The sequence below is a fragment of the Schistocerca nitens genome, chromosome 1 (assembly GCF_023898315.1).
Source record: "Schistocerca nitens isolate TAMUIC-IGC-003100 chromosome 1, iqSchNite1.1, whole genome shotgun sequence".
Taxonomy (NCBI): Eukaryota; Metazoa; Arthropoda; class Insecta; order Orthoptera; family Acrididae; genus Schistocerca; species Schistocerca nitens.
In genome coordinates this window covers 157525141-157552676 of record NC_064614.1, presented here as the reverse complement: position 1 = coordinate 157552676, position 27536 = coordinate 157525141, and the positions used below count along the sequence as shown (strand labels likewise).

The following is a 27536-nucleotide window of genomic DNA, read 5'->3' as shown; positions in this document are numbered from 1 at the left end:
CAACATGGACCAAGGGGATAATTTGATTTCCAATATTAACGCGTCGGGCGGTTCCGAAAATGCAATGGGGAATACTTCAGACGAAATGCAAAACAGCACGAACGGGGTCACATCAGAGCCAGAAATTAATTCGCCTCCAACTAAACAAATTGATTTGGCAGAATTCATGAAAGCCTTATTGCAACAAAATAAAGAAAACGCAGAGAAATCTGAAAAATCGATCCGCGAGCTAGGCGAACAAATAGACAAAAAATTAATCCAGCAGACAAATAAAGTTGACAAGTCGATGCAGAGAGTGTCCGATGATATCTCACAAAGAATAAACAATCTGGCAAGTGAAATAAAAAGTGACATTATGAAAGAATTAGGCCGTACATTTGAACAAATCGACGACCGTCTGCAAGCCCTAGAACAGAGCAAGCGGTGTGGCGAGGCCGAATCTAAAGAAAGCCAAGAACGGCTACTTAGGAATTTCCAAGAGCTGAGAGAACAATGCCAAAGAGATCGTCAGCAGGTACTGTCGAGGGTCCAAGAGGCTGAAACGCATTGTCCCACGGCCGTTAGCAACACAATAGCGGACAACAGTTTAGCGATCCACGCGTTGGAACAGCAGGTCGAACAATTGAAACAGACTGGGGCGGAGGACAAGAGACAAATAGATGAGAAGATCGCGGCATTAGCGGACATTGTAGGCACGATGAAGCTGACGGAAAGCGAGAACAATATCACACAGGTAGCGGCCGCAGAGACCGAAGAAGTGCGTTCGCTTCTTAAATTCCAGAAGGGACAGTTTGAAGTAAACAGACAGCACAAAGCTGTAACAGGCGATTTACAAGAACGCGTGGCGCATCTGGAAAACCGCATGGCGTGTGATTCCGAACTCGCCAATAGCAATAAAAATAGCCGTACGAACAGTGCAGAGAGGGACTCCGGCCACGAGGGAGATTGTGACGACAGGGAAGAATGTAATTTAAGGGGCAGACATGAGACAAATAGAAACATTCAAGGGCCTCGCCAGGAGGAAATGCGGGGATTTGATTTCAAACATTTCCTTACGGTAAGAAAATTTGAGATATTCCGTAATTCTCAAAAAGGCATACATCCACGAGCATGGCTCGAGCAATTTGAGTTCTGTCTTCCTCCCGACTGGGCAAGTTCACATAAAATAGAGTATATGTGTGGCTATTTGGAAGGCGAACCGGCGAGTCGTATGAGGTCGGCAGCGCGTCACTGCAACTCCACTCGGGAGTTTCGACAAGCCTTTCTCTCCGCCTATTGGTCGGAAGCGGCACAAGATAGGGTCAAACATGGCATAATTATGCTGCCAAATTTGAACCAGTCTGGTTTCGGCAGCCCTGCACGCCTATTCGACCACATGCTGCAGGCAAATCAATTTTTATACGACCCATACGGACCTGCGGAACTAATTAGGATATGCATCACCAAATTGCCGATGCACTTGCGGCACGTCATTCTTGCAGGACGATGCAAAGAGGACGTGGAAACGTTTAAAACGCTTCTCCAAGAGTTGGAATACAATACACCAGAATGCCCGCCTAATCAGGCACAAAGTTATTACGGGGCTCAGCAGCGCGATCGCAGTCGTGGCCGTATTACTAATCAACGGCGTGACTGGTCGTCGCGACGCGAACGAAACAATAATCGAGACAGGCCGTATAGAAACTGGGGTAACAGTCGCGAACACAGATGGAGCAACAGAAATGAGAGAGGATGGGGACAAAATCGTGAACGCAACAGGTACGGCAACCAGCATCGTTACTACGATGAACACGGTGGGAGTAGAATTGTAGGCGGAGCACCTCATGATGTTGAAATTCGGCCAGCTAACCCTAGACATAATCCAACAAATGGAAATGAACGAAACCGGCAATGACAAATGATCAGCCCAGAAGGCGCCAAATCGGAACAAATGAGCGACATGGCAAATGAGTACATAGGATTTATAGAGAGGAGAATGAATGGATTTGTTTAAATTTGTGACGTATGCATTTTGAATAATATGTTAGTAAAAATTAATGATAAAGATGTTTTTACGTGATTGATTGAAGTGATGTTTTAATTTGTTTTCTTTCCTTGTGCAATTAGGATTTAGGTTGGTTCTAATGTGAACATAAAAGGTTTCCTTGTGAACGAGTAAAATGCTGTTTATGTTTTTTTTGTGTGTAAATTGAATGGAGTCGCTCCTGAGAGAAGCAGGATCGTTGCTGAATTAGTGCAAAAACTCAGGGGAATATCCGATCTGTGGATATTATGGGTCTGGCAAACCCAGGTCCCCAGCTGTTAGTAGCCTTGTTTCCGATTTTCTGCTTTCCGTGCTACTATCTATCTATTACTATTCTATATCTGTCAGTATAAATGAGGATCTCTTACTATAGTATGCGTGCTGTATGAATATTTTAAGATAGGAGAACTCTGAGAAAGGAATGAGTAAGTTTGGAATCTTGAAAACCGGATGCGATAATACGATTGTTTAAACCATTGGCTTCCCAATATGCGATGATATGTTAATAATGATATATGTTTTTTTTTGTTCTTTATAGCTGAGTACGTAAAGTGATGTCTGTGGATTTCGTAAGTATATTGATTCCCTTCAAGGTGAAAGAAGAATTGTGGTTTGTGTAATTTACGTGGCTCTGAAATATTATTGTGGTAGTCAAATACGAGCAGTTTTTCAGCAAATGGAGAATGGAACGGAAATATGGATCCTTTTTGTAGTCTTGATTGATGTTGAGCCAAAGCCTGGAAAACTTATTCTGCGTTAATACTTGTCCCAGAAAAGCGACGTTTATGTGTTTTGTGTTTTGCTGATGCTGTGAGCATTACAGCCTACTGTTTTCGCTGGTGCGGGATGCACTGCAGCCTATAGGATTTGTACTGAGGAAATTTCCCTCTTGAAGGTAGAGGATGATTAAATAATTTTGATTATGGGAACGAAGGAAAGCTTGGTTTAAGGTAATAAGGATGAAGCAAAACATTTGTCATTTAAACTACAGGAGGAATCGAATCTTTTGTGTCTGTTGTAAGTTCAATATGTTGAGATGATACTGTTTTACAGAATAGAGGTGACCACAATTTTGCCATTCATGAGAAATGAATCCAGAATAACCACCACAGGAGAAATAACTGATTCGAAGGCGAAAGGTAACGTAAAGAAGGAACGAAATCGAAGCAAAATGGGTAAGAGAATGTAATATAACCTGTATAATGCAAATAATTTAACCTTCTCAGAGCCATCTGTGTGATTAATCCTTGTAACAACGTAATTTTAGATGAAATTTTCTTACTGTGTTATGTGTGAATATATGAGTATGATAAATGTATAATTGTGAGTCTCTTTTCAGGTGTGCGAACTGGTATAAATGTTTTTGCGTGTAAATAACCATTGTTCTTTTTAATGTGTATGTTTAAGGAAAGTCTCCATATTCATTATATGACAAGACATATGCGGCGAGCGTCAAGAAGAGGACGAAATAGAACAATGTGGTAGTGGTGTAAACACTTCGTTGAAGTAGCATTGAAGTGGCTTGTGGGATTAATTAGTAGTGGATAGAAGTAGAATTTAGAGTAATGCATGCTTACGGGTAGTTAGTTTGTAGAATAGACAACAGGTGTGCATGTGTGTGTGTAAATAACATGTGAACCCCATGCTCTCCTAACCTATACTTGCGCAAGGCATAACCCTATTCATTTTAGTGAATTAATAAGTGGCATTTGATTTATTAAGACACAAGTGAACCACATTAGTGATGTGGATTTAAATATGATATTGTCAGTTCATTTAATTTTAATTTTTTTACATTGTCAAGTCATTTCACTTTTATCTTTTTTATATTGTCAAGTCATTTAACTTTTAATTTTATATTGTCGATTCATATAACTTTGTTCTTAAAAATTGTGAAAGACAATACTAAGTGATATTATGTATGACATTGTGTAATCACATAAGGATGATGAAAAATTTCTGTGAATGCAGTTGAGAACGTGAAAGCGAACCGGCAAAACTCTTAAGAGACGGCGGGAGCAGCCAGCTAGTTGTAAACTGGCGGGTTTCCCAGCGGGACACGCTGTCAGCCAGGCCACTTCGGGAGCGCGGCCGACAACAAAAGACCCTACGCCGCAAACACTTTCCCGTATACCTGCAGCTAATGGAGGGCCGCCCGCGCGACCCTAGCTGAAGGGAATGACCTGAGATGGGCGAGCGGTCCACCGCGCGGAAATCCATCTCCTGGCAACGCACCTCACGCACGCGACCGTGACGAGACGGCTGCGGTGTAACAACACAAAGGGCGTGGAGCCTTTTGACAGGTACTGTCCAAAGAAACTTGCAGACGTCAACGACGCCTATCGACATTTCCTGACGGATGCCTACTGTCAAGCGACAGTAATTCATGGTTAGATGTTCTCTGGTCGCTAAGGGTGACACGAAGAAGAGCCATTGAAGTGTCATCCTTGCCCAGGAATATCAACCTGGCATGTCAATCGAGGATACTGCACGAATTTGACAATACAAACATGGAACAAAATCGAGATGTTCGTGACACAAGAGAAACTTCATGAGAGGCCAGAGACGGCGGGATCGCACGCAACAGATGGACAAAAATCCCTACTGACAGCTGCGGCGACGAACCCCCTCCCCCTCCCCTTATATTGTGCCACGGAACAGTGGAACTAGTGAGTGTATAAGTGAACAGTGATTATACGGTTCTTAGTTCAATGCATATACGTGTGTTTCTGTCACAGAAACTTTGACTCGTGTGTTTTGCAGGGACTCGATTTATTGGTGTTTATTAAACTCTGACTCTTGTATTTTGCAGGTGTTCTATATTTTTTTAAACTTTGACTATTGTATTTTGCAGGTGTTTTATTTATTGGTGTTTTGTTTTAGATGTTGACTATTGTACTGTTTTATTGATCAATGTTTGTTCTTGTGTTAGGTATTAGATTTGTGATATTTTGTTTCATAAATTCATTACTGTGGCACTGCTTCCTTTATCAGTCAGATTGCGATTCATTCTCATTGGGCTGTGATCGATTAGCCTTTGCATGGGGCATATTTATTGTGAGGAACCCCTTAAGGGTAACAATCACACAATTATTGTAGTTTCAGTATAATGACACAGTGCTCATTGTTTGCTAACTAACTGAAATATTGTAGAGTGATTAAATTAGTGCCACATAGTTAGGTTAATCCTACAGATTATTAGTTTTATAAGGTATAGAAATTTTTTTGCGATAACCACTTAGTAAAACATGTTTTTTTTGTCGATTTTTTTGCTTTTGCGAATTGTGCATTGTAATGTTCTACTTTATGATACTGATGTTATTTGATGTTCTTTTTTTAATTGCTGTGGCACCTTTGCTATTTTCATAAATTTTGCCTGTTAATAAACAGTCATAAATTTGCCTGTGATCAGTTGGCTCTTGCAATGAGCAAATACTGGTGAACTCCATAAGGGTAACAACCAGAAATTGTTTTCATATTAATGACACAGGAACCATTGTTTTTACTTGCTGACCGATTTAGGTCTACATGATCTTTTAAATAGGTGTCACAGATTGTGTGTTTTTTTTTTCTCTCTTTGAAATTGGTAGATTGTAAAGATGTTTGAAATTATTGTGTTTTAGCAAGTAGCTGGTGACCTTTTGCCTTTTTCTTTACACTTTTGGTTTAAGTAGGGTGTGAGAAGCCTGCTTGGGAATGTCCTAGCATGGCCAGAAAATTCCCTGCACAGTCTTTTCCCGGAGCGTTGGGGTTATGAAAGGTCTCTGTTGGATTCCTTTCATGTTTAATTTCTCAAAATTGTTGTCTTTTAAGAAATAAATTCCTCTTCTAAATTTACTGTGGCGTTTCTGACTATCTGGGAGGAGACTGAGTAGTGGAACGTGTTACTTTTACACGTAAACAAGAACGATCTCTCACACTACTACACTTTAAAGCACAGTTTATATGTAATTCTTATATGTAATTCATGTCACACAGTCTCATACGGAACCTACATCCGCTTTCTTTTATATACTGTGTATGATAAGATACTGTCATCCCCCTTCCCTTCTGTGTGAGAGGATGAATGATCAAATGTGTTTGTAGCTGCATGCTTGAGGGTAGCAGACAAGGCTGTCTGCTAGAGAACAGTAGGACCAACGTTGAAACAGGTAGCTACGGTTCCTAAAAGCAGAGAGGTTTCCATTCTTAGTATGGTCCGGTCCGTCCCCTGTCATGTTGGTATAGGGAGCTGCCCCTCTGGCGCCTTCCGTTTGTCTTTGTGAGCGACTCTCGGGAGCACGCTGGGTAGTTCAGGGGGAGTCTGGCAGCTGGAGAGTAAGCAGTTGGAGAGTGGCAGTCCAGCAGTAGCAGTCTGGCGGTAGCGAGCGTCTGAAGTGGTAAGATCTCCGGCCAAGCGCGTGTCTGTTAAATCCATAGGACAATGGATTTGTTAAGTTGAGGTTAACTGAGAATTTAATCATTTTATTTCGGGTTAGCTTTAAAATAGCTAAGGTTATCTTTAATTGCAGCGGAGTGTAATTCTCGTGTCCAGTTCAGATTAATTTGCGGTAGTTGCTTTGTTACTACTTTGTGAGTAAAGTGGAACCACGTGTTGGTCAGTAACTCTAAGTAAGATCAATCTTAAATGCAAATGCTTGTGTGATTATAACGTATCGTCTTGAAAAGATTTTGAATATACCAACTTTTCTTTGTGTTCAACCCACGTGGCGTGTACTTTGTGAGACCAGTACCACGTGCTTATATAACTGTTTGACCCATCAGGTTAATAGTAGGACGTTAGTAACCAGTTCGAGGTTTTTGTTTTGTAATTCGCTTTTTGATCTAATTTATTTTTATTATCTAAATTATTGCGGAGTTATACGCTTTCTGTAAACCAAGTTGACCACGTGAAGGGTAATTACAAGACGGACAGGATTGTGCTATGAAAGTAATCTCTGAATCTGTTTGTAGTGATTAACTTTCTCTTGCATGCGTTTCAATGTTCTTTGTGTGTTGTTTTATGAATGCAGTGTTGTATCCAGTCTCCCAATCTTGACTCCATATTTTATGTGTTCCGTAATATTCCAATCTCACAGTCTCACAATCGTAAATAAGGCACCAGCTCAGTTATAACTCACGTATAATATGCTGAAATTTCAATGAACAATCTTTAAAATAAATTTGCAAATATAAACTGATTTCTTTCTTTTTATTTAAATTCTCCTTTTATATAGATATATTACCGGTTGTTGTGTGACTGTAAAAGATTATAATCAATGATAGACTGATTGGTAATATGGTAAACTTAGACTAGTTACCTGCTGAAACAGTGGCCCAGTAAACGCACGGTTAACCTCCCAAGACAGCTCACAGTTTTAAACCGCTTTCATGGTCTAATTAGCACCCGATTTCAGCATACCAAATTCAAGTCACAATCTTACGCTATTCAGCAAAGCAAATTAGAGTTACAATCTTTCAATGTGGTTATTTATGTTGTATTGTTTGTTGCAGTATGCAGCTTCGTGGTCCACAAGCGATGTCACGAATATGTCTCGTTTACCTGCCCCGGAGCCGACAAAGGAGCAGATTCAGACGTAAGTATCCGAAAAGCAGGCCTGTGCATTTCCTGCTCTCAATAGCGCTGCTTGTTCAGTAATAAGATATTTGCGCAGTTTTAATTACATAAAAGTTTACTACGTTATAGACTCGGTGACTTCGTAAGTTCCAAGGTATGTTCTGTTTAGATTGTGTGATGATTTGAAACGTACGCTTCTTTTACAGTTCCAGTTTTATATGATTCACGCTTGTATCGGAATAGTAAATTACCAGAAATAGTATAGAAATTTCTCACTATACTAGTTTGTATACGTAGCAACACAGGTCGCACACCTGAAGTAGACAAGATTATAACAGATCTGCATGAGAAAAAATATTGGCATTTCTAGATTTCGTTCTTTAAAATTGACATGGAGGCGGATGAAGAAGTTGGACATATTCTCCAATACTGAAGACGGCGAGATTTGAGACAATACGCTAATTGTATGCTTTAGAACTAATAATGAGAAAAGTAGCGTAACCTAACGAACAACATGTCGACAGATAGTAGAGTTTAAGGGATGATAGGACAATTTTACTAACAGTTGCCTGTGGCTGGTTTTTTGTTTGGATCATGCTTCCCCTTAAGTTTTTTCTCAGACTCATTTGTGTTTGCAGAAATTCGTCGATTCGAGATACGAGGCCTGTTCAGAAAGTAAGCTCCGATTGATTGCCAAATTGAAACCACGGTGAACATCAGAAATGTTTTACTTGTAACAATTAGCTACACCTTTCAGCTACTTCTCTACGTAGTCGCCGTTCTGACTTAGACTTTTGTCATAGCGTTGTACCAACTTTTCAATAGCCTCATCATAGAAGGCAGCCGCCAGTGCTTTCCGCCAATTCTCCACGCTGGCCTACACCTCGTTGTCTGTGTCAAAATGTTGTCTTCAAAGACAGCGGTTCATGTGACCAGAGATGAAACTCAGGGGGAAACAATTGCGGACTGTATTGTGGGTAATCTCACATTTCCATTTGAAAACGATGCAGGAGCATCTTCATTGCCCCTGCAGAATGCGGCTGAGAATTGTCTTGAAGAAGAAACAGCACGACAGTTATGTAATGTTAGCTGCATAGCTTCAGGCGAAATTTCTCACCAGGCCCTCGTACTTGGCGGCAGACACTATTTTCTAGACATCTTTACGCACTCACTGCGAGCTCAGAAATGAGAAGAGCGACGTGATGCTAACTGGGGTTATACTAGAGACACTACCCAACACATCTGTGCAAAGCTTTATCGGATTTTCATAGTCGTTTCCATTTCGCGACCGATCGGAGCTTACTTTCTGAACGCCCCTCGTACTATGGCCACAGTGTGTTTCAGTAAGGATTTCGTAACTTTCAAAAACTCGTTTCGCTACCTTTCAGGATAACTACATGTTAGCGAAAGTTTGCTTGGCACAAATTTCGGCTTAGCGATAAACAAGACAAAGAGAAAGAATGAACACTTCGCGCGGCCAGTAGTTCAACAAATCGGCATATTGCGTCCTTTTCAATGATGCGAGGCATCGAGTATAGTGGCGGACCAGTGAGGAGTTGAAGCCACAGTTTGTGGAGGGTGCAGTTCAGGTAAGAAATGCTCCTGTGATGTTTTGGGAGTGACGTAAGCACCATGACGTGGGTCCATAGATTAACGTTATCGTGAACATGAACCAGGATACCATTTCAACATTACCCATCACCAAGTGTAATCTTCGCATACGCTTTGGGTATGCAGGAATTAATAGTTGTCATAACAGCTCCCTTTTCCATAAGCTGACAATTTTTCGTCTATCAAATTTCGTTTTAGTTACGGCACTGAGCCAGTTTCAGTATTATAACATGTTCATGGTCAAAGCAAAAGTTATTGACTACGGAAGGGGTCATTCTGCGCGGATAGCCGGCACTCTCTGTGCGCGTTACACAGGGGTCATAAAGGCACTACAAAAAGCTCTCCGCCCCTGGCAATAGGCCAGGCGGCAGCCAACACCACTTTCACGCTTTTCAGTCTCCTCTACCCTGACTGACATTGGTCATAGCGGATGAAAACCATTCGTCACAAAGCAAAACTTACTGCGTTCATACCACTACGTTACTACACGAAACTGGGCTTTGAACTCAGGTCTTCGGCCAGCAGCGTCTAAAGGCAACTCTCGACTTCGTGGTAGAAGCAGAGAATACATATGCAGTGCCTGACAAAAAAAGTAAAGCACTACGAAGTCATTACGCATACACAACACCAGTGGGCTTGTAAAGGATTAGAGTTGCAATTCTCTGTGAGAGGTAAATGGGTCACCTCTGTGCTTCAGTGTCGTTCGTGTACAGTCGTGGACAAAACGAACGAGACCCCTCGCCTTTTCGTTATGCTGATCCGCATAGCTTTAAAGTCTGCTACACAGCATAACAGGCAAGGCGACGAAGTGCTACCAACATACTGTACTATGCGCAGGAGTGAAACTGAAAAACTATCCGAACTTAGTCACACTCTTTTCAATCACGTGTAAGACTATATTAATTCTCATTAGTGTGTTAAACACAACACATAAATATAAGATACAAGTTAAAGAAGAAACGGTAATTAGTATGAACTGTACTAATAAAAATGAATTTTAACTTATCCACATAACTATTTCAGTAAGACACAGTACCCGAGATCGTTACGAATTAGCAAAATATTATGCGCATTCGGCCGCGAAACGGTCTGTGTCAACGTTCAGACGAGTCATACTGAATTACCGTTGCTGACCTACCATGAAAGTATGCAAATTTAGCAATGCGTGAAGATTCATAACGAAATTCAGTTAAAAATCATACAGTGCCACACTTAAGTCAGTTCAATTATTGACAGAAGCGGAAAAAGTAGGCAATAACAAGTATGAAATTCTACAAGATATTCATATTTACACCACAGGGCGCCGGTACAGAATAAAGGTAGCATAAAACGTATTGGGGGTGCGAGAATTTCTTAAAATTGCTTTGCTGATAGTCTATCTGCCTCCATCAAGATTAGAACCGAAAACAAACCTGACCTCCCTTGAGTAGCAAACACCTTTCACTACGCTAGCAGACAACACAGGAAAACGGCCCTCTATTAGTACCCCAGACATGAATAAGCCGGCAATTTCGAAATGAAAATGGCAAAATGATCCGCAGTTTCCGTTGCATAGAGCTTTCTGGGCTCAAAACATGAATTTTCTACCTTTATGTCACCGCTTAAGTGTTAATCATTTAGGATGTTTATCGAAATAACAAAATACTGTTATTAGCTTGTAAATTTAGTAGGATAATTCTGCACCACCCCAGGAAATAAACGGCTAAATAGCTGCCAAACGTATTCTACAATGTTTAGGATTCTACATTAGATTTGCCACAGCCAGAAAACGTTCATTAGCCGAAGTATTTCTTAAGCTAGCTAGCAATGCGAATGCTCGCACTTCTAAAGCGCTGTGGCATTAATACTGGGGTCTGAATTACCACGAGTGTAGGCAAATGGATTTTATTTGCATTCCTGTAAACGTGATTTGGATCGAAAGGGTAGCTACGAGTAATATGCTGATGTATCGATTGCTACTAAAACATTTCAAATAAAGAGTAGGGAGAGTTATTTATGCGGCCCTCATCTTCAGTAACTGTCGTAGCTATTATCGTTGTTAGGATTTCGTCACCTAAATCGGTAAAAATGGAACCCTAATAGTCTCACTTTCTTGACAGTCTATGTGTCTACCCAACCCTTAAAACCCGTTTACCTCGAGTACGGGTAGACATAATAAGTTGAAATGTATCGCACTTCCTGCGGGATACGGTCCCTTGGTGGTGTAAGAAAGTGAGCTTCTATATCAACGCAATGTAAAGATGCGGCCGTTTATGTAAAGAAAATTTACTCGAAAGGTCAAAAACTGGCTCTAAGAACTATGCGACCAAACTGCTTAGGTCAACAGTCTCATAGACCTAGAACTACTTAAACCTATCTAACCTAACACACATCCATGCCCGGGGAAGGATTCGAACTGACGCCGCAAGCAGCCGCGCGGTCCGCGATATGACGCTGTTGAACGCACGGCTAACCCGCGCCGGCAAGCTACTAAATTTACTCGCTAATAACAATATTTTGTTCTTTCGATAAACATCCTAAATGATTGTCACATAAGCGGTGAAAAAGCTAGAAAAATCATGTTTTGAGTCCAGAAAGCTCTATGCAACGGAAACTGCGGATCATTTTGCCATTTTCATTTCGAAATTGCCGGCTTATTCATGTCTGGGGTATTAATAGAGGACCGTTTTCCTGTGTTGTCTGCTAGCGTAGTGAAAGGTGTTTGCTATTCAAGGGAGGTCAGGTTTGTTTTCGGTTCTAATCTTGATGGAGGCAGATAGACTATCAGCAAAGCAATTTTAAGAAATTCTCGCACCCCCAATACGTTTTATGCTACCTTTATTCTGTACCGGCGTCCTGTGGATGTAAATATGAATATCTTGTAGAATTTCATACTTGTTATTGCCTACTTTTTCCGCTTCTGTCAATAATTGAACTGACTTAAGTGTGGCACTGTATGATTTTTAACTGAATTTCGTTATGAATCTTCACGCATTGCTAAATTTGCATACTTTCATGGTAGGTCAGCAACGGTAATTCAGTATGACTCGTCTGAACGTTGACACAGACCGTTTCGCGGCCGAATGCGCATAATATTTTGCTAATTCGTAACGATCTCGGGTACTGTGTCTTACTGAAATAGTTATGTGGATAAGTTAAAATTCATTTTTATTAGTACAGTTCATACTAATTACCGTTTCTTCTTTAACTTGTATCTTATATTTGTGTTGTGTTTAACACACTAATGAGAATTAATATAGTCTTACATGTGATTGAAAAGAGTGTGACTAAGTTCGGATAGTTTTTCAGTTTCACTCCTGCGCATAGTACAGTATGTTGGTAGCACTTCGTCGCCTTGCATGTTATGCTGTGTAGCAGACTTTAAAGCTGTGCGGATCAGCATAACGAAAAGGCGAGGGGTCTCGCTCGTTTTGTCCACGACTGTACCATGTTATACCAGGCATGGTAGCACCTATTGGGTGATGTCAGCTGCCCCTACATATGGGTATTACGCAACCTTTTACAATTTCGTCGTGACTATACTGCGGACACTTCCGTCTTGCAAAATGACAACAGCTTGTTCACATGTCTGTACGCTCACGTTACTGGTTCGTCGAACACTCGGGCACACATCGCACCTTGAGTGGCTCTCTAAATCGCTCTGTCTTAATCACGTAGAAAATGGCGGTGACTGGTTGGAACAGTGGATGAAACATGGCTTCAGCTTTACATCGCACACCTGAAGAAACTTGTCGAATATTTTCTCACAGAATAAAGAGGCAATTATCTATGTTAAAGACGGTGTTAGTGTCATGTTTCCTGGGGTGACTAATTTTTTGTCTGGTGTGCTTATGTGTCTTATGCATCTGCGCAATATTCATCAATTCATTTTTGTTTCTAGCATCTTCCGATGCAGAATTTGTTGATATACAGAATGTTTCCTGATTTCTATTACCGAGGGCAATTAGTAGATACAGATTTAAAAAGGAACCCACGTACGGAAATGTTCTGCTTGGTTTTAAAATATGTTTCTAGAATGAATGTAAAAAATGAGAGAGCTAGTAGAGTGGGTCGTAACAAGCAACTTGCATATAGCGTCTCATGTTCGCATCCTTTAGCATTCGGCGTCATTTAACAGCGTTGCGCGTCGCCGGGTAGGTAGGCATACAGCCCGCCATCCGAGTGGACATGGTAGCTGCCCTGCAGGGCAACGATTTCAACTTCTTTGTGACACGAAGGTAAAAGAAAGGTTAGGTTGACGTTTCATGACCTTTATTTGAAAACAAAAACTGGTCAGTTACAAAAACTGGTCAGAGTTACGTCCTCCTGCTCGAATGAACGCCATGCAACGACGCCTGAGTGATTGTCGCACCATTTCAAACTCCCCTTCATCCGTCTCGATAGGGTGTTGTAACCAAGGAATTTCACGTGTCCCCAGACGAAAAAAATAAAGTCGAGGGAAACGTGCAGGCCATGCCACCGGCACAACGGGCCCTATCAAATTCTCACCTAAGGTCTCATCCGAATGATTTCGCACCGCATGAGCGAAGTGCGCAGATGCACTTTGGTTGTTGTTGGTACCACATGCTTTGTCGCATGTTCAGTGGGACGTATTCCAATAACTCTGGAAATGTTTCCCATCTACATCTACATGGATACTCTGCAAATCACATTCTAGTGCCTGGCAGAGGTTCCATCGAACCACCTTCACAATTCTCTATTATTCCAATCTCGTATAGCGCGCGGAAAGAATGAACACCTGTATCTTTTTATACGAGCTCTGATATCCCTTATTTTATCGTGGTGATCGTTCCTCCCTATGTAGGTCGGTGTCAACAAAATATTTTCGCATTCGGAGGAGAAAGATGGTGATTGGAATTCTGTGAGAAGATCCCGTAGCAACGAAATACGCCATTCTCCAGCCCAAATCCTGTATCATTTCTGTGACACTCTCTCCCATATTTCGCGATAATACAAAACTTGCTGCTTTTCTTGGAACTTTTTCGGTGTACTCCATCAGTCCTGTCTGGTAAGGATCCCACACCCAGAAGTATTTTGAAAGAGGACGGACGAGAGTAGTGTAGGCAGTTTCCGTAGTAGGTCTGTTACATTTTCTAAGTGTGCTGCCAATAAAACGCAGTCTTTGGTTAGCCTTCCCCACAACATTATCTATGTGTTCCTTCCAATTTAAGTTGTTCGTAATTGTAATACGTAGGTTTTTAGTTGAATTTACGGCTTTTAGATTAGACTGATTTATCGTGTAACCGAAGTTTAACGAGTTCCTTTTAGCACTCATATGGATGGCCTCACACTTTTAGTTATTCAGGGTCAACTTCCACTTTTCGCACCATTCAGATATTTTTTTATAAATCGTTTTGCAGTTTGTTTTGATTTTCTGATGACTTTATTAGTCGATAAACGACAGCGTCCTCTGCAAACAACCGAAGACGGCTGCTCAGATTGTCTCCCAAATCGTTTATATAGATAAGGAACAGCAAAGGGCCTATAACACTACCTTGGGGAACGCCAGAAATCACTTCTGTTTTACTCGATGACTTTCCGTCAGTTACTACGAACTGTGACCACTCTGACAGGAAATCACAAATCCAGTCACATAACAGAGACGATATTCCATAAACACGCAATTTCACTACGAGCCGTTTGTGTGGTACAGTGTTAAAAGCCTTCCGGTAATCCAGAAATACGAAATCGATCTGAAATCCCTTGTCAATAGCACTCAACACTTCATGTGGATAAAGAGCTAGTTGTGTTTCACAGGAACGATGTTTTCTAAACCCATGTTTAGAAGATTAAATATCTGATACCGTACAGTGGCCAGAGGAGCATGTATGGACCAATCAGATTATCGCCTACCAAAACGGTCGAGACACCGACAGCAAAGCACTCTTGGTGATCACGAGCAAAGGCGGTGTGCGGATTATCCTGTGCCTTCACGTGTTGACTATGCCTGTTGAACACATCTTCCTTGTAAAGGATGCCTCATCTATAAAAAGTACAAAGTATCGAAATTCAGGTTGAAGGGCTCACTTCTGCAAAAACAACTGGCAGAAGTCAGCGAGACGAGGAAAATATTCTGGGTTAAAGGCTTGAACATTAAACACCCATCAGACCTTGGAATGACTAACTGCCATTTCTCGAGCAATGCTCCACGAGCTTGTTGAGGGCGTGTTTTGCAATAGTGTTAACGCCTCCTCGTCGAACTCTGGTGCACGCACTGTGCGTTGATAACCACATCGTGCGCCATTGTCAGCGCAGAACTTGCCTCAAGTGCGCCTGTCTCTCTTACGGACTCGTGAATGGCGAGAATCTGGTACTCAACGATTCGGAAACCGCTAAACGTACAACTGTTGAGCAGGGAGAGCATTTCCATCCACCGCCCCGTAAGCATAGTGCATGTCTGCCCTTTTCTTCCAAGAAAAGCGCTCCACTTACCGTCCACTCTGCAAGGAACTAAACACAAGAGTGTCCCCGTTTCTTGACACACTGACGCAGGACAAGACAGGCTCTGTAGCGTTTACAGATGCCGTCCTATGTGTGACATCCTATCGAGGAGGCATTTGCACTGCCAAACGCATCGCGTTCACGTCCCAGCAAATGCCGTGGTGTTGTCCCACCCGGAATATCTGCTACCATTTCGGCTAGGGTGGCGGGGAATGTATGCCTACGTCCTCGGCGGCGCGCGACGCTGTTAAATGATGCCTAGCGGTGAACGCGAAGAGCTACCGACATGAACTGTATGCAAAGTTGCTTGTTATGAGCAACTCTACCAGCCCTGTGATTTTTTAAATTCATTTTAGAAACACCCTGTAGAATAAGTCTAAAGATAGGATCACTTCCAAATTGCACACGACGCACGCGCCAAGAGAAGCAGCGCCATAGTATAGTATAGTTCGCAAGCTTACGTTTAGGGGGGAGCGCGCAGTTTATGAAGTAAAGCCACCACGGCCGCATGAACCCTTTCGCTGCTACGGAGACGTGCTCCCCGCATTCCGCGCTGTGCGCGATTTTGTCACTGCACTGCTCGCCTGTGCTGACACATGGTGTTTCCGACTGCTTTGACACACTTATCATTCGATTCCACAAAAACTATTTGGCCCAAAAATTAGATTTTTACACATCTTCTTGACTGATACCTTCCCCCCACTTCCTTTGACTGATTGAAGTGCTTTAAAATAAAGCCAAATGCGCCCGGTCTAAATAAAACTTTTATTAGTCGCGAAAGACGGAATATTTCTCAATATTACATACGACACCTATGTGGTACTTAAATTAAATGAGATATTGTTATACAGTAAATTTTATATGAAATTTAGGTACCTTGTCCACACTTCATTCTCAACATTGTGGCAACTAAAATCGACCATACGGAAAGTATACGCTATGGACTTTTACCTCTGCAAACTCTTCAAAATTTCGTGCAATGGTTTACTACATTTAATGCTGCACAATAACTGGGTTGAACATCGAAACAAAATTAAGTCATTTATGGGGGGAAGGTATCAGTCAAGAAGATGTGTAAAAATCTAATTTTTGGGCCAAATAGTTTTTGTGAAATCGAATGATAAGTGTGTCAAAGCAGTGGGAACATCATGTATCTGCACAGCGAGCAGTGCAGTGATGACAAAATCGCGCACAGCGCGGAATGCGGGGAGCACGTGACTGCAGCAGCGAAAGGGTTAATGAAGAGAAAGCACTAGAAATTTCAAAAAATTGCATACAAACGAATAAAATTCGTGAAGTAAGACACTTCGATATTGTTTTTAAATAAAGAAAATATTTAGCATCGCATAAGGTTTGAACTCTTTAGTTTTCGCTTACTAACCCAACGCCTTAACCGTTACGCTAGCGCAGCTCATCATGCAAATTATCCCCATAAGGGCTCTAACAGGTCACGCAAAATTCTGACAAACACTGTTGGTATGCCTATGAATAACTCGCACTTCGTCGAAGTACAATAGGAAATAAACAAATACCGCTGTTCTTTATTGCGAAAAAGCGGTTCGTGAGAGTGATACAAACACCTTTCCTTGCTATCGCCTGAATTAAGAGTCTTATTGCTTGTTTGGTTTAATTAATTAATAGAAAATGAAGCAATTGGTATAAAGAATGGTTTTTCAAAACTTTCAAAAAACAGTCTGCTATGAAGACATTGCTTTTGTTCTATTACTTTATTTATGACTGAACGTTTCTAAATCTGAAGACACTCGTCCGTGCTCTGCTCTGCAGTCGAGATCTGGCAACGTCGTTCTCTGTTCATTGTCTGACTGTATTTTTTGACGTCAGATGCGCAGAACGAACCTAAACTCGGCCGCCAACATAAATGACGCGCACTTTAGTAGGTTTGACTGTGGTGTTACAGGGACTCGCCACGCTATGGAGTGTGGAGACGACACACTTCGTCATGTAGAAGAGAACCCGACGAAGACTGCTCGCATCATTGCACATGCCATTGGCTCCAGTAAAGCACAGCGGACAGAGCTCACTGTCTCCATCGTGTGTGTTCCGTAAAGTGACTGATTTAAGTGATTCGGTCTTCAAACTTCTTTTACATCCAAACGGTACATTTCCCAACACGAGTTCCTAATTAAAACGTTATCTACAAAGTCCCCTCAACAACCTCTAGAAGCCTGTAATAGGAATTGTGAAACGTATCTATTGTTGTGGACATAGCCTTCCCATAGGATGAAAGAGACGCTGATTATGCGTCGGTAGGAATCTGAAAGATGTACCAGGAAGAATTATCCCATTCTGCCAACTACTTTCAACTGAATTGTTGCCACTGAACTATATGGGGTGATTCCGTGGAGATATAACAAACTTTCAGGGTGGTCTAGAGGTAGCATCTTAATTAGTTAGTAATCAAAACGTCATGGATCTCGGGTTCGAAACCAGACACTGTTTAAATTTTCAATAAAATCATCAGCAATAGCGGATAAGAAGTCACCCTCGCTCTGCCAACGGCCTTTTCAAAGACGGCGGAGGAGCGGACAGAGGTCCAGGCTATTCTATTGCCCTTGTGGTGGGAAATCTGCCCCCAAAAATGGCGGAAGGATCAGCTTTGATCAACGTCATGAGGATGCAGAAGGCAATGGAAACCACTGCTTTAAAGACAGACAGTGTGTATCCACAGGACTTGTGGCCTATAATTGAAAAGTGTCATGATGGTCTCTCCATTGGAAAACGTTTTCGGATAAGTCCCCCATTCTGATCTATGGGAGGGGACTGCCAAGAGAGAGGTGCCCATAAGAAAAAGATTGAATAACCAACGAAGTCAGAGCATGGAATGTCAGAAGTTTAAACTTAGTAGGAAAACTAGAAAACCTGAAAAGAGAAATGCTAAGGCTTAATCTAAATATAGCAGAGTGACACTGAAGTGAAACGGAGAGAGGATAAGAATTTCTGGTCAGACGACTGTAAGGTAATATCAACAGTAGCAGAAAATGGTATAACGGGAGTAGAATTCGTTATGAATGGGAAAGTACGGCAGAGAGTGAGCTACTGCGAACAGTTCAGTGATGTGGTTTCTCCCATCAAATCAGACAGTAAACAAACGCCGACAACGATAATTCAGGTATACAGAGCGACGTCGCAAGCAGAAGGTGAAGAGACAGAGAAAGTATATGAGGGTTTTGAACGGTTATTCAGTAAGTAAAGTGAGATTAAAAATCTAATAATCATGGGGAATTAGTACGCATTTGTAGAGGAGGGAATAGAAGAAACTGTTGCTGGAGACTATGGGCAAGGCAGTAGGAATGAGAGAGGAGAGAGACTAATTGAGATCTTGAATAAGTTTAAGACTGTGGTGGTGGTGGTGGTGGTGGTGGAGCTATACTTGGAGATGGGAGAAAATTCCAGCTGGATTAAACCAATGACACCGAGATTCCGAAATCAGATAATGGATTGTGAGGCGTACCCAAGAAGCATATATAGACGTAAAGCACAATTTAGTAATGTTAAAGAGTAGACTGAAGTTCAAGAGAACCGTCCAGAAGAATCAGTGTGGAAGGAATTGGAATAGTGAAGTACTGAGGAATAATGACATTCGTTTGAAGTTCGCCAAGGATATGGATACTGCGATAAGGAATATCACAGTAGGCAGTTCAGTTGAAGGGGAGTGGACATCTCTAAAAAGGGCAGTCGTAGATGATTGACAGTCAGACATGGGTACGTGGGAGGTAACTGCAAAGAAAGCTTGGGTAACATAAGAAATACTTCAGTTCAGGACAGAAATAAGAGCAGCATGGGTCGTAATATCTATATTTCATTGCAGATCTGGATTTCAGCTGAGAGCAGCTGTCAACATTGCTATAAATACAGGATTCAGACACTGATAAAGTACACAAACCGAGAACCATGTCACAGTTGTACACAATGCCAACAGCAAAATTACATTACGTGATAGGTAGTCATGTAGACTCAGCATAGTTATGACACAAAGTAGAATGTAACTTTGGCATGTACAAGCATCAGTCAAACTGAGGTTGCTGTTTACACATCCATACAGCTAACCTCGGTTTACGTGATGTTGGATGGCCAACGCCGTCTATGTCCATTACCCGTATATGAAAAAAAAGTGGGTTAAGGTAAAATTTACACATAATAATAAAATGAATTCACATAATAATTATAGCAAAATACAATTTTGCCAGGAGGCATGTAAATTAAAATACGAGTGGTGGCAAATGTGGCAATACATAGAGTCCATTATAGTGAAGTACATTAAAGTGTATTAAAAAACTTTACTTCATAAAATGATGATGAATGAACACAATTGTTAAGAAGCTTAATAATTTACACAAGAAAAGAAAGTTCACATGTGAAATAGGGAATAATGATTCCAAAAATTTCCTGTACTTTAAAATTAAGAATGAAAATGGGAAGCACGTCATTGGGATCTTCCGGAAAAACACCTGTACATATGGTGTGTTAGATTTTTATTCTGACCACCCTAACCAAAATACGAAGGAATTTTTAAATTTTGCAGTAAATCGCTTTTTCAAACTTCCACTATTGCAGTCTGAAAACAAAACAGAATTAGATGTCATCAGTTACACTAAAAAAGCTAATTATTATCCACAGAATTATGTAACAAATATTTACAATAAAATTTCAATTCAAGTGGGACCAAATACAACACCTGTTGCAAATAACACAGCAAATGCCAAAGATAATAAATTTGTTATGTTACCGTACTATCGTACTCTTAATATGAGAGTACCGTCAGCTTTTAAGAAATATAAAGTTACAGCATCTTTTCCGACAGTGAATAATCTTGGTCGATTACTATTAAGTAATGTACGAAAAACTAACATTTTTCACAAGTCAGGTGTAGAGAGAGGGAGACTTCAGATTGTGACACTTGTAATGTGGGCCAAACTGAGAGACGGTTCGCGTCCAGATTCCGGGATCATATGACGCTGGAAAGAAGGGACCTGACGGGTAAATGTAATTTTGCCGCCCACCTGATGGACAGCTGGAACAGTGGTCTGGATGTGACCTTGCAATTGAAATTGCTTCAGAGAGGCGAGAAGGGCAGATTTTTAGATTTGCTTGAGGAAATGGAGATTCTTTTTCCATCAGAGATTTTCTCACGCTATTTTTCTCAATAAGCAAGTAGCAGTGAGAAGCACCCATTTTTTGGGAGCTTTTTCAAAGCCACCTTCTCGACAGAAGGCATGGTAGCGACTTAGGAGGTCCGAATTCAACTATTCAATTACTATGTAGTAACATTTGACAGTGTACCATAAGAGTACAAGCAGTAGAACTAAAACTCTAAGTCGTCTTTCCAGTATTTAGAGACTGTACACGTTGTAATGTAGTTTCTATCATCAGTGAATGCTACGTACGTTTCTTTAAAAAAAAATTGCTAACAAGCATATTGTTAAAAAAATTTTTTATTTCACTTTCGCTTTTCAGCAATGACACCGACTGGAAAGTTTCGTTATGTGGTGTCTACTTGCTTTCTATTGGTGAATATATTTCACATTTTTAGACCATAAAACGAACTAAAAATGGAAAATTACAGTTTCTACGCCAGTTTGTTACTCCTTTTTAATATAATAACTGGTCGGCTGTTTATAATTTTATTACGTGGAACCGTTGCTGTTGTGCAGCTATGTTTAAAATATTAAAATACCTTTTTAATATATTAAGGAATAAAGTTTTAATGAATTTCATTGTCCTTCGCTGTAATGGTCACAATGTATTGCAATATTTGCCGCAACACTTACTTTAATTTATACCTCCTGACAAAATTATATTTTACTGTAATTGTTTTTTGAATTCATTTTATTCTTACGCATAAGTATAATCTTAACCTATTTTTTCATATATGGATCACGGGCATAGAGGGCGTTGGCCGTCCAGCATGCCGTAAACCGAGGTTAGCTGTCTGGACTTGTAAACAGCTGCCTCAGTTTGACTGATGGTTGTACGTGCTGAAGTTATATTGTAATAGCGGCTTTACAACTATGTCGAGTTTACGTGACTACCTACAACGATATGTGATTGTGCAGTTGGCACTGCATACAAATCTGACATGGTTCGTGGTTAGGGTGCTTAATCAACTTCTGTGTTTTTTTGTGCTCGTATTTATAGCACTGATGACAGCTGCATTGTTAGCTGAATTCTACACTCATGCTCACAAATTAAGGATAACTGCAGAATGTGGTGCCACACAACGTGGCACTCCACAAAACTGGCGCTAATAGCATAGGAACATGGGGATCACACACGACACAGATCTGTAAGTCCACGGTATTTGTGATAAGTTGAGAAAACCGTCCCGAAACACATGTGCTACAAAACGACACTGTTGCCTGCGCATGTACCCCGACATCAATATGGGATATGATCACCATGCACAATACACAGGCCGCACAACGGGTTGGCATACTCTGGATCAGGTGGTCGAGCAGCTGCTGGGGTATAGACTCCCATTCTTGCACCAGTGCCTGTCGGAGCTCCTGAAGTGTCGTAGGGGTTTGAAGACGTGCAGCGATACGTCGACCGAGAGCATCCCAGACGTGCTGGATGGGGTTTAGGTCTGGAGAACAGGCACACCACTCCATTCGCCTGATATCTTCCGTTTCAAGTTTCTCCTCCACTGTGGAAGCTCGGTGGGGCCGTGCGTTATCATCCATGAGGAGGAAGGTGGGACACACTGCACCCCTGAAAAGGTGGACATACTGGTCCAAAAGTTCCGATACACCTGACCTGTTACAGTTCCTCCGTCAAAGACATGCAGGGGTGCACGTGCACCAGTCATAATCCCACCCCACACCATCAAACCACGACCTCCATACAGGTCCCTTTCGAGGGCATTAAGGAGTTGGTATCTGGTTCACGTCAGATGAAAACCGGCGAGAATCACTGTTCAGACTATACCTGGACTCGTCCGTGAACATAACCTGGGACCACTGTTCCAACGTCAATGTGCTGTGTTCTTGACACCAGGCTTTACGGGCTCTCCTGTGACCAGGGCTCAATGGAATGCACCTTGCAGGTCTCCGGGCGAATAAACCATGTCTGTTCAGTCGTCTGTAGACTGTGTGTCTGGAGACAACTGTTCCAGTGGCTGCGGTAAGGTCCCGAGCAAGGCAACTTGCAGTACTCCGTGGCCGTCTGCGTGCACTGATGGTGAGCTTTCGGTCTTCTTGCGGTGTTGTACACTGTAGACGTCCCGTACGGTAGCGCCTGGACACGTTTCCTGTCTGCTGGAATCGTTGCCATAATCTTGAGATCACACTTTGTGGCACACGCAGGGCCCGTGCTAAGACCTGCTTAGCATGACCAGCCTCCAGTCGCCCTAGTATCCTACCTCTCATAAGGTCATCAATATGTGTTCTTTGGGCCATTATCAACACACAGTCACCATTAGCATATCTGAAAACGTCTGCACACTTACTCGCTGCACCGTACTTTGACATGCACCAACACACCTCTGCGTATGTGGACTGCTGTCAGCGCCACCATGCGAGGACCGCAGGTCAAATGCACGGCATGGTCATATCCCGAGGTGATTTAAACCCGCAAACCGCCAACCAGAGCGTTGTTTCACCATGTATCAGCATTATCCTTATTTTTTGGGCATGAGTGTAAATAGCAAGTTGCAGGGCAGCCAAGGCGAAATAGATGCAGGAAAAATGTGAAGAAATCTAAAAATTAATTACCATCGTAAGAACTGACCCAGCAAATGATAAAGTCAAAACAATCCTCGGTAAATTTAAAAGAAAGGGTGATTGCATTAGTGCAACGAAAATTCCACTGTAAAACGCAGAGGAAACAGCGGACGGGTGTAGGAAGTACACTGAAAGCCTCCACGAGAGGGAGGACTTGTCTGATGAATTGATAGAACAAGAAACTGGAGTCGATAAAGAAACGTAGACGATCCAGTATTAGACTCAGAACTTGAAAGAGCTCTGGAAGCCAAACGACCTTTCAAGTTGGCGTGTAGAATCTATGAGACTGCCGAGGTACCATCAGACTTTCGGAAAAATATCGTCCACATAATTCTGAAGATAAGAGTAGGAATCTGCGAGGATTGCCGCACAATCAGCTTATCATCTCATACATCCAACCTGTTGACGAGAATAATTCACAAAAGAATGGAAAAGAAAATTGATGATTTTTTGGCTTAAGGTAGACGACAGAGAATTATGTTGAATAATGTTTATTCAAGAAAGGTCGTTTCAAATAAACGGGAAGTGGTGCTACAATATTCAGTTAAAAATACATACAGTAACCACCCTTATCAAATGCAGTAAAGTTACGTTGAGTGTGATACGAGAATGGTAGCGAAAGAAACTAGAGAGGCATTTATCACTTTGGCTTGAAAATGGAAGCAAACTGAAGGAAAATAAAGATGCGCTTATAGAATTCGTAGATCTAGAAAAAGCTTTCGACAAAGTGGAACGGTGCAATATGTTAAAAATTCGGTGAAAAAATGGTTCAAATGTCTCTAAGCACTATGGAACTTAACATCTGAGGTCATCAGTCCCCTAGACTTAGAACTACTTAAACCTAACGACATCACACACGTCCATGCCCGAGGCAGGATTCGAACCTGCGACCGTAGCCGCAGCGCGGTTCCAGAATGAAGCGCCTAGAACCGCTCGGCCACAGCAGCCGGCGAAATTCTGTGAAGAAAAGGAGTAAGCTACAAGGAAAGACTGGCGAGGTTCAATATGTACAAGAAACAGGAGCGAACAATGTGGTTGGAAGACCAAGCTTTGAATATAAAGTGGGTGAGACAAGGTTGCAGTCTTTCACTACTACTTTTCAATCCATACATTCGCCAAGAAATGATGGAAATAAAAGAAAGGTTCAGTAACAGAATGAAAATTCCGGGTGAAAGGATATCAGTCGTAAGATTCCATGATGATGACATGGCTATCCTCAGTGAAAGGGAAGAACAATTAGAGGAGCTGTGGAATGAGATCAACAGTCTAATGAGTGCTGGACTCTGAGTAAACCGGAAAAGGACAAAAGTAATGAGAAGTAGCAGAAATGAGAATAGCGAGAAACTTAACATCAAAATTGGTGCACGCGAGTAGACGAAGTTGAGTTCGGCTACCTTAAAAGCAAAATAAGCAATGACGGACGAAGAAAGGACATAAAAAGGAGACTAGTATATGCAAAGAGGGCACTCCTGGTCAAGACAAGTCTACTGGTATCAAACAAAGGCCTTAATTTGAGGGTGAGCTGTCACAAAATGTAGTTTTGGAATCCAGTGTTATCCGGTAGTGAATCAACGACTGTAGGAAAACCAGAACAAAAGAGAATCAAAGCGTTTGAGACGTGATGCTACATTGGAATGTTGAAAATCAGGTGGACTGATAAGATAAGAAATGAGGAGATTCTCCGCAGAATCAGCGAGGAAAGAAATATGCGGAAGGCACTGTCGAGGAGAAGGGACAGGATGATAGGGCATTTGTTCAGACATCAGGGAAAAACCTCTATGGTACTAGCGGAAGCTGTAGAGGATAAAAGCTGTAAGGGAAGACAGAGATTGGAATACATCCAGCAAATAACTGAGGTGGCAGGCGCATCAAACCAGTCTCCGTGGCAGGCCGCATCAAACAAGTAAGAAGACTGACGCTGCAAACATGGACTGTAAAATGCGCACCTTAGTAGCTATGAGCACTTATTCATCTTCGATACTATGAAACACACCTCTTCTACAGAGAAGATTCCCAAAGCTCTTAAGGTATGCATGCTATTAGACTTGGTCCATACTATCACCCCTGAACGTCGCCTAACCCACGATTTTAGAAACAACGTATCTGGTACAAGTCAGAGGTTCGACCACTGTACCATCCTCTGCCAATGACGATATCGGATGCAGTATAGAGGGGGTGGCAAGGTGCACCTCGTACGATTCCTTCCACCAAGAAAAATCCTGGCAATACTGGGTATCGAACCCGAGTGCCCTCGCATGGCAGTCAGGTTCCCTGACCTCTCTGCTATGGAGACGGATTACAGTCGGAAATATCTGAACGGTTTTGCCTATAGCTTTAGACTTCATTGTTTCTGGACCAGGGTCTCTTATCTCAAATTGATGTATTTACCCTTCTCCATTAACATTGAAAGTTTGCAACACTATCACGGAATCATCCTGAAGAACGTACACTAAGCTCTATTCTTACTGAAAATTGTGGAGTCTTAAGTGAACTTTTACTACGACTTGTGCGCTTCTGACGATTGGATCTGGCATCACAGTACAACAAGAGTCCAACTTAATACATAGTGTTATTGAATGGCAGCTTAATCCTGTATGATTACTTGAATGGCATTTTGGAGGCTTTTCATGTTACGACATTTATTATGTTTCTTACTGAAACGCACTGTGTAACTTCACTAGTTGTTTCTGAGAGACATAGTATAACGAAGCTGCATTTACGTAGTGAAATATATTGAACATTTAACATTTTTGACATATTAACATTTAACATTCGAGTACCCCTAGCGAAGTACAGTGCGTAGCTCTCTTGATACTTTTTGAAAGTTAGATAAATGATGCACTGAAATTAAATTTTTACTAGCTACAGTCATAGAGTGTAGTTAAAGAGTACGAAAACCTATCGCTGAGCACCAGAAACTCTAAAATTCTTATCTTTCATTACGAAGGAGAAGAATGGATTGCATTTAAACGGAAGAGTAGCCTTCTCTATAAATTTGTATGTTTTATGCTTACAATGCTAGTAATTTTAATTATTTAGCCTATTGCATGACTTTTGAATGTAATAGTGACGTAGTTAAAATGCTGATAAAGTTTGAGAATATATGCAGAATGATACGCAGGTATTAGGAGAAGAAACAGAATGCACTGTATTACATAATGGTCTTTATAAAGGTATTATATGAAAGCACATTATGGGTTGCAAACGGCGACAACTAAGACATTTTCTTTGTTACTTTACTATCATGATCTTTTCATGGGACAATCTGGATCGAATGGAGTCCATTCATAGCGCATAATGCTCCGTTCGTCGAAATTATTTGCAACTCTCCCCTTAATAACAAAAATGCTGTTTTATCTTGTCTTTAGACTTCAGTTTTGACAAATAAACATATTAAACCTGTGTTGTTACACTATGAATATATGTCTAAGTCTAGCAAAACTGGAGTTGAAGTATTAAGTACAGCCATGAAATAGTTTAAGGTTACTAATCATTCAGGTTACATTAATTCCATTTACACCATTGACCTGGCCATATTGACTATGGTCAAATCGCAGATGCCTCTTATTGATAACGTACCATAATTGGAGAGGCTCAACAACGGATATTTTGGTCTTGAGAAGTACTACTACTACTATTGCCGCCGCCACCACCACCACCACCACTACTACTACTAGCAATGTGGTAGAATATTCTGGACTCCAATGCTTTCGGTTTATATCTAAACCTACTTAACTCTATCACCACAAATGAGAAGGATTTACAGGGATTTCACCCGTCTGGGTATTTGTTATTGAGCGGGAACGATATGCACCCATTGTACTGTATTGTATGTTAACCGGGGACCTAGAAACGACGGAGAGGATCCGTCCCCGCCGCAGCCACAGTGGTCCACAACCCCACGACGACTACCGCAGTCCACTTCACCTGTCCGCCGCCCCACCCCGAAGTTATTGTGCAGTTCGGCCCCCGGTGGACCCCCCCGGGAACGCCTCACACCAGACGAGTGTAACCCCTATGTTTGCGTGGTAGAGTAATGGTGGTGTACGCGTACGTGGAGAACTTGTTTGCGCAGCAATTGCCGACATAGTGTAACTGAGGCGGAATAAGGGGAACCAGCCCGCATTCATCGAGGCAGATGGAAAACCGCCTAAAAACCATCCAC

At 41.6% G+C, this 27536-nt stretch overlaps 1 protein-coding gene across 2 annotated transcripts in view; it reads left to right on the top strand.

Moving 5' to 3' along the window:
• Positions 1-27536, top strand: part of LOC126243987 (protein kinase C, brain isozyme) — a 199633-nt gene that overhangs the window by 71683 nt on the left and 100414 nt on the right. For both annotated transcript variants that reach the window (XM_049948204.1, XM_049948203.1), the window contains exon 2: positions 7517-7599. The gene's annotated coding sequence lies outside the window, so the exon portion shown is untranslated. The remainder of the gene's footprint in view (positions 1-7516; positions 7600-27536) is intronic.